The sequence below is a fragment of the Centruroides vittatus genome, unplaced genomic scaffold (assembly GCF_030686945.1).
Source record: "Centruroides vittatus isolate TY-2023 unplaced genomic scaffold, ASM3068694v2 contig_694, whole genome shotgun sequence".
Classification (NCBI taxonomy): Eukaryota; Metazoa; Arthropoda; class Arachnida; order Scorpiones; family Buthidae; genus Centruroides; species Centruroides vittatus.
In genome coordinates this window covers 751,796-764,339 of record NW_027122438.1, presented here as the reverse complement: position 1 = coordinate 764,339, position 12,544 = coordinate 751,796, and the positions used below count along the sequence as shown (strand labels likewise).

Below are 12,544 nucleotides of genomic sequence, written 5' to 3'. Positions count from 1 at the left end.
ATTTATAGGATTTATTATTATTATTTTAAATAAAAGCAGATTTTTTTTTTGTTGATAAAAGATTTACATAGTTAATTTTATTTTCAAAGCTTTATTTACTGTAGCATTTATTATAACATTTTAATTATTAAAATGTTAATAGGATTATATAAAATTCAGCCTGGATAAAAACATTTTATTATATCAACGTGAGAGATACAATAAAAATTGCATTAAAGAAAACAAAGAAAATTAAAATATTCATGTTTTCTTTATGTTCAAAGCAAAAGATAAAGTAGTAAGTAGTTGTAAGCCTTTTAATTCCACATCTTATCACATTCTGATTCATTTTTTAAAAGAATAGATCTTACAAATAGCTTTAGCATTTTATTAATTTGTCGTTTCTCCCGAAAGAATCTAACAGCATTTTATCGTAAATTCAATCAAATTATTTCTTAGGTTAGAGCTGAAGTATTTTGCACAGATAAACCGCTTTTATGGCTGACAGAAATGATTCTGATCGTCTCCACTTGATAATTTCCTCCAGTTTTATAGATCATAAACACGAAAAGACGAATTAACTTGTTCGTTTGGCAACAGAGGCCATTTTCTTCAATCCGGTAGAAATTGGGAGGGGTTAGTTACTATGGGCCTCGAATTTTAAGTTTAATTTTCTTTTCTTTATATTTTTTACCAAATAATATAAATTTTAATTAACTTCTAGCTGAATTCTTTTTCAATTTTTATTATTATTATTTTAATCTATTTGTTCGACATAAGCATACTAAAGTTCAAACATTTTAAGATACGCTTAGACGAAATTCTGCTATATGTATAGTTGAAAAATTTAAATTTATCTTCGTTTGTTGTAAGGTATGTATTTTATATTATATGTGGATACGGTTATTCTTAGAAAGAGAAAAACCACCTGTCACCATCACGAGTAGAGATTCGCAAAACCTCCCACAAGCATGCCAATAGAAACGTGCCAATACAAAACATCTGGTTAGATGTTATATAGCGAATGAGGACCTTTGACCTCAATCGGGTCAAATTCGTGAACTGAAATAGATCATGTATAAAGGTATATTTGACGATAGTAGAAATGACAAATGATAAGTCATAAACCATCTTGGTTTTGATCATTGGTTCGGGTCAAATTCGAAATACTTTGTAATACATGTCGAGTGAGCTTAGAGAGAACCATTTGCACGCCTTCATAATATTTTGCTGCAAATGAATAATATACATTGAAGACAGGTAACTCGATTTCATTTCATGCATTTTCATAAATCTTATGTACGGTTCACAGATTTGTCTGCGTACAAGATAGGTGTTATCTTTCTTATAAAAGGTTAACCATTGCGTGTACAGGGGTCAGAGATAAGTAATGTCAGAAACAGAGACCTTCCCATGGCTCGAGGTGTTGCCCGAAATGACAACGGTCTTTGAAATGACTAGGATGATCAAATGAATCTGAAAATCGGGTGGAATAGTTTCGAAATACTTTATTTTGCTTCCAAGGAGAAAGAGAATAGACGACAATAATTATAATAATTTTTATTTTACGATAAATCCATATTAAAATGGAATAAAACTGTTAACTTTTCAGTTTGGTTTTACGACAGTTTTGCCCGGGGAATGTCGTCTTTGAGGTCACAGACGCTATTTAGCCTAAAGCAACGAAACCGTTTAGTCATTAGTTGACATCCAATCTCCTAGATGTGATCTATGTACACCTTAGGCTACCTCTGCCCATTGCCTCTCTATCTCTGTGTATGTGATCTATGGCATACCCGAGGCGAAAAAACAACTACTCCCTTTCATAAAGGTGCGTCAACTCTAAAGACATCATAGTCAAGAATGTTACGGTCACACCATTTAGTCTATTATTTATTTGAAGTCAATTGATATAAAATTCATCATATCAATTTTGGCATTTGATCGATGATAAAATTTAAGTTTCCACGTAAGCCATACGACATCATTTTATACCAATATCGTTTATTCTTATAAAAGATGGAAGTTAAGAAATAATATTCCTAATGAAAATATGACAGATTTAATTGAAGTGAAAAAAGAAAAATTAGCCAGCAAGCAGTTGCTATCTTCTATTCGGTGTCTTAATACCAGACATTTTGTGCTGTATCGAGGTAAGCGACTACGCCCAACGATAAAAGACATCGCTTCAATGCTGCGGGGCTTACTACAACAGTCATTAACAAGAATTCAGTTGATCGCATATCTGCCATCGGTATTGACTAAGTGGATTCTTTGGGATTCTGAGGGCAGGCGTGCCGGAGTTTGTAGATGGGTACCATACTATTATAGCTTTTTTTGAACCAGGTGTGAGGAATATGCCGTGCTTCCTCCAACAGCATTTTGTTTTGAATACGCCACACTCCTTGCTACGTGACAAGATTGGACGCAGAGAGATACCGACTACCCACATTAATCTCATATTTTTAGACGGTAAAATAATATCTGGTTTATGTATTATGTTCACATTAATATTCTGTCGTTCGTCGCTAATGGATTATGCAAATAACTTTTAAATTATTCTTTAGATTTTTCACAAATGAACTTAATTGCACGTTCGTTGGTAAGCGCTCGTACCTAGCTAATAATTTCAAAAAATAAAGTTTGGCCCAAAATGTAGTAATGATGTTTCTTAAGTATTTATCCTAATCGATGATTACACTGCTTATTATTACTGGCATCCGATTGATGCAAATTCGAATAATTTCGAGTTTCAGGATTTTAGATAACCAATGAAGATTATAACATTCTCCAGATACTGATACTGATAATTTTTGTATGGGAAAGTGAGAAGAAGACGAGATTGCGATCGCGATCCGTTTTGCATAAATAATTCCCTGATAATAATAGGCTCAATGACAAGATTCACTTGAGAAAAGTCCCTCGACTTAAAAAGCGACTACAGATCTTATCTATCTTTTTCAAGGCAGTTGTTCCATTATAAAGATTTTTATTATGACCTAATTCGAATTTTAAACTTATTTGTAATTTTTATATCATTTTACTCTTCGAAATTACAAAAATACTTCAAATATAATCCTATAAATTGGAAAATTGTTACATTGTTACAGACAACACAACATTTGTCAAACAGTGGGTCACGACCTCCCGGGGTTGCGGAGTGTTAGGTAAAATAATTAAAGACGTTTGTAAGGGAGAGGAAGGTGGCAATAATAGAGATAGGCCTAATTCTCAAGGAGGGCTGCGGGATGAAAAGTTTCAGAAACACTACAATAATGGTTGTAACGGCTACAATTTGTAATCCATCTAATCCATCAGATAATGCTACTTTTCAATGATACGGCTGAAAGTGATGAAAACAAACTGATAAGCTTGTATTAAATCGGAATTATTTTACCTTCTTACAAAGAAGATATTTTTAACTTAAAACATTTTCTATAGTGGCCCGTCTGTAACTCGCGAGGATCAAATAACTTGGATATTGCCCTAACGTCCATTACTTATCATATTACTGAAAGAAATCGCCCATTTGGCCATAGATTCCATCCAACTGCACGAAAAAGGATCTTTTCTCTGTAAAACTGAAGGCAGAAATAGATAACATTTGCTTTAATGGTAAAGTTACAGCAATTGAAAAGTTAAATTAGCTGTCCCGCATTATATAGAGCATAAATTTAAATATATGAGTTTTAAAATATATTATTATTTAGTTTTATTAAAAGTTGTTCAACACGGAATTTAAATGCAAAAAGTAAATTATAAAATTCCGTTTTTAGTTAATTAATACTTTTTAAAATAAGTTTTTATTTTGCTTTTATTTGCAGGTTTATCTATCGACTTTGAAAAGGACAACGCATTACCAATTCAAAAGCATTACAAATCGGTCGTGCATTGTTATAAGATACTAGTCGATCCTGTCTGACTCACTCTCTTTTATTATATTGTATATTGCCTCTCGTAAATAAACACAAGATAATAACAAAATTATATAACAATTTCACAAAAAATTAATATAGAATAATATCTGGTATAGCGGAGTTATAAAATGCAGTAATAAAAAGGCTAAATCTTATTTTTAATTTATAAAAAGTTTAATGAAAATAAGCACTTTTAAACTATAACAATAAAAATAAATTAAAACAGATTATAGAAAACTTAATAAATATTCAAAATTGGAATTTATTTTAATATGAAAAGTTATCCAATAAATATATAGGAAATATCATTTAAGAATTATCGAATTTTAAAATAACATTTAGTTTATATTATATAGTTCTTATAATTTAAGCTCTGTATTGTTTACTGGTATATACAGTAACCTAATTTATTACCTCATACGCTTTAATGAAGTCTTTGAATATTATTATATTTATATCTAAATAATTAATGCTTTTATTCTTTTCTATTTCAAATATAAAATTAAATATGTTATTAGTTATTTCCATAGCAGTAATATTATTAATTTTTATTGAAAAATTGTTATAACGACAACATACTTATCACAAAAAATTATGTTAAATATTTATATTATTCCTGGTTTAAAGTTTTATAGAATTTATAGACGTCTTATAGCTAAAAACATAGCTTATTTATAAACTTAGCTGCGACTTTATGTATATTTTAAAACTACGAAAAAGTTTTCCATATATTTCTATTTTTAAATAGGGCCTACTCTTCTTTTGTTAAAAAAAAAAAAAAAAAATACTGATCTAGGAGAACTTAAGATTAAGCCACGTTTAACTTATTGCGGATTTCATAAATAGATATTTTATTTTTTAAATTACAGTAAATTACATAAAACATATGAAACACTTGAATAAAACCATATTTATTCGAATTTTAGCAATATAACCAAATAACAAACAAATTTTCTTAAGAAATCGGGCAAAATGAATAATAAATAAATATGTTTTACTCGACTTAATTACAAAAATTATTAAAATCAGAAATTAAAGGGTATTATTTCAACAAAGCTAAAACAACGCGACATTTACTCGAGAACTATCTTTGTCTAATAATCTAAATTCTAATTTAAAACGAAATCGTTGGATTAGAGTGGAAGATAATCTTACAAAATAAGGCCTATAATAGCGAACAGTAATATTTAATAAAGTAAAGAAATATAAAACACGAATAAGAAAATAAGCACTAAAAATCCAATCGTTAGAATAACTCAAAAACACAAATAAGTTATAAATATTCTCGAATAAAACTATTTAAATTTTTTATACAAATATTTTTATACTTTTTTGAATCGAGAGAATGAAAATAACAGTTTTAAAATAATTCATTTTTATTGTTTATCATCAATCACATGTTCAATAACATCATTGAATATGCTATAATCTGTAAGACATCGGAGATGACTCTAAAAACTGAACGTAGTAATTTTATATAACAAAACATTTTAAACGAGTACCTTATTATAATTTTGATGGCGTAATGATCAAAAAGTATGTATTAACTGAAAATGTTTATGTTCGAACGTTTTATTTCAAACGTTGAAGTCAAGTTTGATGACTTTTGTCTGTGAACCTATCGAATTTTATAATATATAATGTATAGAATAATATATAATAATAATATACATATGTATAGATAATATACAATAATATTCGTAGTTGAAAGGCATTGTTAACTTGTACATTGTTACAAAAATTCATATAATTATCAGTCTTTGTTATATATTCATATATCCGTTTCATAATGTCGCAACATTTTTATATACGAATATATATAATTTTGAATGCTTTTTAATAATAAGGCTTATTAGACAATAAATGCATTGTCTTGACCTTCAGTTATTTTGAATTCGTAATTATCTTCCTTAACACATTTTAAAATGTAATTAAATTAGATCAATTGCAGATTACATATTATAATAGAATAAGTGAAAGCCTTTTATAAGAAACAATTTTAAAATTTTATTTTATTATTAAATTTGCTTGGAACAATTAGTATAAATTAATTCGAAAGCTGAAATAACAAGTAAAACTGTTTTTGTTAAACTATTTCGAATGTATAAGCTTTATGTTATTCTACAGGGAAGGTTTAATTCGTTATTTCTTTAGAATATATTTAGTATATAACTACTTTTATGTGATCTACACGACCTAAAATATGTTTAATCAAATATTCTATTTGAATGTTTACAGATTATTTGAATTCTTGATTCGTTACAGAAAATGTTAAAGCTTTTATATAATTGTTTTATTAAGTTTCCTAATTATTTGCTATAAACATAAGAAAAAATATAATTTAGATTTTGGCTGCTGGCGAACAGTCTGAATATAAAAATACTGTAACAAAAATTCGATCAGGTGCGATAACTGACTTATAGACTGAAGAAGTTTTAAATGGAAACTCTGTAAAATTAAATTTTATTTAATCTATACATTCCTTCAATACTAAATCAATATAGCCTTTTATAAAAGAACTCAATTAACATAGTAATTTAGATGAAAATCGTAATAAGTATGACTCATGAAAGCACTTCGTAAATAATCATGTAAAAGTAAATTCAAGAAGTAATAAAAAGATAAAAACATATGAATAAAACACTCCAATACTATTTTAATAAGCCAATAATTTAACAAGCATCATAACAAAAAATTATAGGAGATAAAGATTTACATTTTTAAAACAATAGATGTACAGTTTACTAGTTTAAACTGCTGTATTTTAAAGAGGGAAGAGTATTGTTTTCCTTTTTAAAAAAATAATATGTAATATGTTTATATTATTTAGTTTATATTTTAATTTAAATTAATTATATTAAAAACAACGAGAGATTCCGGATCTAACAGCATTTACTGTACCTTTACGATTTCAGACCAATTAAAGGTTATTTGCAAATCTTTAATGCATGCGTATAATCTATAGCGATTCTTTTTATTCTAGGATATCAAATTTTAATTAGAGCAGTTCAAAAGAAAAATAACTTCTTACATATTTATGATTTTATTAAGAAGTTCACAAGTTTATCTAGTCACTTCTATTTATATACAGGTATAAAAATATACCAAATATACCGATTAATATATAGCCTACTTTTTGTTACTTTAAACATTTTATCAAATATTTTATAGACTTAACATAAATCATTATAGATACGTTTAGAAATTCATATAGATTTACGTTAACTCTATAAAGGATTTGATTAGTAATTAATACGTTATCGATAGGCTAATTATGCTGAATTATCCAATAAACTTTACAGATAAATATAAATTAATAAATCTTATTAAAAGATTTTATAGATTAATTAATATTCCAGGACGATAATTATAATTAAGTTCAGAAAAACATCAAATTAGTGTAAAAGTATCTTTACGATTCATCCCCAAGGTACAAAAGCAGTGAGATGTGAAAGAAGCGACGAATATTAATAACTTAAACTAGGTTATATTGAATTTATACTTATTTATCGGCTGTATTTTGTATAGAATATAATTATATAATCATAATTTCGAACAAAATGTAGGAAATATGACAGTCTCTATTTAATTTATCTAACAGTTTATATTTCACTTTACGAGTAGATTCTTCGAACAAATGAAGGAGGAAGAATAGAATTTTAAATAGAATACAATCGATTATACGACAGAATAACTTGTATTTTATTATAATAAATAAGAATTAAAAATTGAATATTTATGAAAACTTGATTAAAATTTTTATGTTAATAAGTTGTTTGAAAATTTCTTAACCGCTAAAATAATTGTACTTCTGAAAAGTTTGAGTTTAACTAACAAATTAATTAAAAATTATTTTTTCAGTAAATTCATTTAAATAACAAAACAAAAACATATTACCATAATTAAACATACCAATGCATACTATATTAAATGAACTTTTTATCGTCTTAAAACTATATTCAAATGTTAAAAACATCTTTATTTGTTTACAAAATGTGAATAAATAAACAAAACACTAATACTTTTTTTCATAATTAGAAAAATAGCAAAAATTCTAAATATTGATAAAATATAATTTTCAGAATAGTAAAAGTTTGCACTTATCTAACATCGTAATATTTACTAAATTTGCATTTATCAAATTCAAAGTTATACGACCGTGAATATTTTGTATAAGCCTTAAGCTTCATTTTTGAATACAATAGATCTCTAGATTATAACAATTATAATAACTCTGTTCTAATGTATATGTATTGATGGTTTGATTTCATAACAGAAATTTTATTGGAAACTCGAAATGTAACGTTTATATTTAAAATAAGCGGTTCCTTGACCTTAATCGCTTCTTTGAATCGCCTTTATTAATTTATTCATTTTAATGGATTAGATAATATTTAAATATATTAATATTTAATTTTGTTTAAATTATTTACTGTAATCTTATAAGTAAATTAATTCAGCTAAATTCCTTTGCGAGACATTGCAACTTATGAAGTATATTGTTAACCTTATTCGCTCCCTGACCGAATGAACAGAGTTCCGACGATCCGGGATTAAAAACAAGCGAATTAATATAAATTATATTAATTTATAATAATAAATTAAAAGGCTTTATAACTATCGGAATATAAAAAAACTATAAAAAAAAGAACTTTATATTATAGTTTATTAGCACTTTCTAATGCAAAGTTAATGATTTGAAATTTAAAAGTTTCAATCCGTTAAGAATTATGAACTCGTACGTATACATATAACTAAATTATTCTTTTTCAAATCCTCCTCCTCCTTCTAATGCTTTGAAGTTAATTATTTACATGTTTTCTCCCCTATTTAACTTTTAAAAATGTTGCATAAACCTTACGGCTTGCATTTAATCAAAATATTAAAATACTACACGCGTTACTAAATTATTTATTTCTAAACTTAAAAAAATAAGTTCTACGCTTTAATGATCTTTTTTCTCATAAAATGCTTGAAGTTTTGCTCCTTTTTATAAAGTTAGAAAGGGTCTTAGTGAAATAGAGTAATTGTATAATTCAAAAGCGATGAAGTTAATCAGATTTATTGATACTAGATAACATTTTTTATAAAATGCAAAAATGTTTTGGCACTAAATATAAAGTGTCTACTTGTTTCAAGTGAAGTTAATAAACATTCAAAAGAAAATGAAAAGAAGTTTAGTTAATTTAAACGTATATAGGGTTATAAAACTTGTTGAATACTCTTTATTCATTATGTCACTTTGAAATACTTTCGACTTCATTATCGGAGAATTTATTCCGTTTACCATACTATTTTCCTATGCATAAAACTGGATAAGTTAATTAATTCGCATAGAAAGAGAGAAAATAAAAATGTTTGAATTTATATTTACATTTAAAGTTTTCGATAACAATAGATTTACATGATTTACTGTAAAACCTATATTTGTAATTTAAAATTTATAAGGTATATTGTAATATAAAAATAGTATTAGATATACATATAATTATTTGCAATTTCACTCATACCGTATATAATTAAAATCTTACTTACTATTATTATTTTATAAGATATTTTTGTTGTATAAATGCGCGTAAAGTTAATACATTTGCCATATAATGGTGATAGTTCCGTTTTACACAAGATGAGACACTATAAAGCTCAGGTAAACGTGTTTAAAATGAAATTGACAAATCTCAAATATTTGTAATAGGCCATATGATTACTATAATTCTTAAATATATAAATATCAGTAAGAATAATTATGTAAAATCTAGGCCTGCAATTTAACGTTAATTAGGCCTATAAATTTTAATCTTTAATCACTTTAATCACTTGAAATCTTAATAATATTTAAGACGTTCCTACAAAAACTGTCAAATACGTAAGGTTTTATTGGTTTATATTAAGTAATAATAAATACTATTTAATAAATTATTAATTTTTTAGATTAACTTATGATTATGGATTTTTAATTTATAAGTACTTTTTCTATAAATTATCCAATTATATAAAAAGAACAAGAAACTTTTATAAAAATAATAATAATAATTCATTTACTAATTATAATGATTGACTTAATACAGCAATATTAGTATGGACTTAGCTTGTAATCTATTGTTAATTTTTATAGGCTTTATCGTGTCTTTAAGAGCTTTAATACCTTATCATTAAGAATATGAAAGCGAAGTTATATTTTCTGATTGAAACTTTATAAAATATTATGCTGTAATGATATAAATCTTATGTTAAAAGCATTAGATCCATCTAAAATGATTTGTTAGTAAACATTTAAAGCTCATTTTAAGAGTCTTCGTCTATAAATAACCTGAAAAATATAGTAAATATACCGTACAGGGTGATCCAATATTTATTAAGTCTGATGCGTTATTACAACTGAACAATGAAACATAAAACTCTTATTTAAACGTTATTCAATCTCGTATCGACCGCAATTTCAATCTCGTCTTCTTCAACCTTACCCAAAGTTTGACATTACCCTTTGAAGAATGTCTCTCGGAATATTCATTGAGTATGAAATCTCTCGAAGGTTTCATATTCAATAGATTACTGGAGTTCCTCGATGTTTTTGAATTAGTTTAGTAAGCTCTAGCTTCGAAATATCTTTAAGAAAATAACTCTCAGAAGTTCAGATTTAGAAAACTTTCAGGCCTGTCAATTTCCTTCCATGATGAAGTTAAAGGAAAACACATCATAATATAAATAGCTTCATTTTTATGATTTAAATGATATTTGAGTAAATAATGTACTGAAAAAATGCATAGAATATAATATAACTACATATTAATATGTTATATTGTTTCAATTTCAAATGATACATTCTATAAATGTTAAACATTGACTAGATATAAATTTATTTTCGATATAATAAATTTACTTATATAATTTTATAAATAAAAATTTCAATAATAAAAGTTGTTATTCGTCAAATTATATCTCCTGTTACAAATTTAGTTATAAATGACAAAAATTAAAGTAAAATTAAAAAAAAAATTTCATTCGAGAATGCTATAAATCAAAAAAGATATATATTAATCGTATTATTCGAAATCTTTTACAGGAAAAGTTTTATTTATTTGTAAATTATTCATATGATTAAAATGTAAAATTCTATTTTATTTATTAAGCAATTACTTCAAATTAAAAATATATATTTGTATTAAATCTATCACGCTGACAATTTATCAAAATAATATTTTAAATATGAAAATAATAATCTATGTTTTTATTTTCATATTTACTTGATTTTATTTATTTTTGTTTCATCAAAATCATCTGTAATTATGTATTAACCTACATGTTAATCAAATAATCTTATACTGTATATAAAATTATTCTATGGATATCAAAAAATTAAATTGTATGATAAATAATTTTATTAATAACTCAAAAGACAAAGTGAGACTATTTTTAAAGTTATTATCTATTTTATTTTTATATACAATTTTTAAATTATAAGAATCAAATTCACCTCAATTCCAAAAACTAATCACATATAAAGTGATTATTATAATATCAAAAACGCTTTGTAACAATTTAATTTTTAATTTTTCTACATATTATTTTACATAAAAAATCTCTATGGTTAATTCCTATTTGCATAATGCTTTATCTCCTTTATACAGTTTAAATGGATATTTTAATATGTAAAAAAATAATAATAATAATTTATGGATACTGTTAGCGTGCTTTAAAGTAATATTTTAAACTCACGAAAATTCTTAATTATTTCAGTTATTATTTATTATTCGCTATTAAACATTTTACACATTTTTAAAACTTTAATATACCGATTTCTTTAAGGGATAAAATTTATTATATTTAAATTTTATTGGATTATTTTAATAGGGATTGAAAAACATTAACAAATTTAACATCATCATTTCATTAAATTTAAATACTACATTGTTAGGAGTTAATTTTTATTATAAGCATAAAATAGACTTAATTAAATATTAATTTATGTATATATTTTATGATGAGCATTATCAATTTATACTTAAAAACCAAATCTTTAAGAGTCAACAGTATGAAGTAGGAAATCATTTCTCATTATTTCTATAACAGCATTATGAATTTATAAATGTTAAATGTAAGATTTCTATAAAAATATTTTAATATTCTTATAAAATTGTCTAATTATAGACATTATGTCATCATCTTAGTGACATTTCTAACTTGAACTTAACTATTTTAAATTAGTTATCTGATCATTGTTCTTGTAAAGTTCACTTTTAAACGGTACGATTTAATGTAGTAATTGATATTTCTTATTATAATTTCTAATTTAAATATCAGGCGTTAAATTACCATTTTTTGTTTTTATTTTGCAAATTTATAAAGCGTTTAACGGCGATAAACAAAATATTACTAGAAACTTTTGAACACAGATTTTTATTATTAACTCCCGTTTCCTCAATTGTTCCTCCTTAAGAAATTAGTTAAGATAAAGCGTGTTTTTCACAGATTAATTTGATAAAATGTATTTTGTTAGAATGTATAATACAGAAATTTTTATTTACATTATAACGACTATTAAAATGTAAGTTATATTCTAGTTAGAGATAAAATTAAGATAAGTATTGGTCGGAAATCCTGTTAGAATACCATCATACCTTTAATGAAAGATTTAAAAAAAAATATGT

At 25.1% G+C, this 12,544-nt stretch overlaps 1 protein-coding gene across 2 annotated transcripts in view; it reads right to left on the bottom strand.

Moving 5' to 3' along the window:
* The window catches only part of LOC136980358 (cadherin-related tumor suppressor-like), a 54,296-nt gene that overhangs the window by 34,215 nt on the left and 7,537 nt on the right, over positions 1-12,544 (bottom strand). The gene's annotated exons all lie outside the window — the stretch shown is intronic.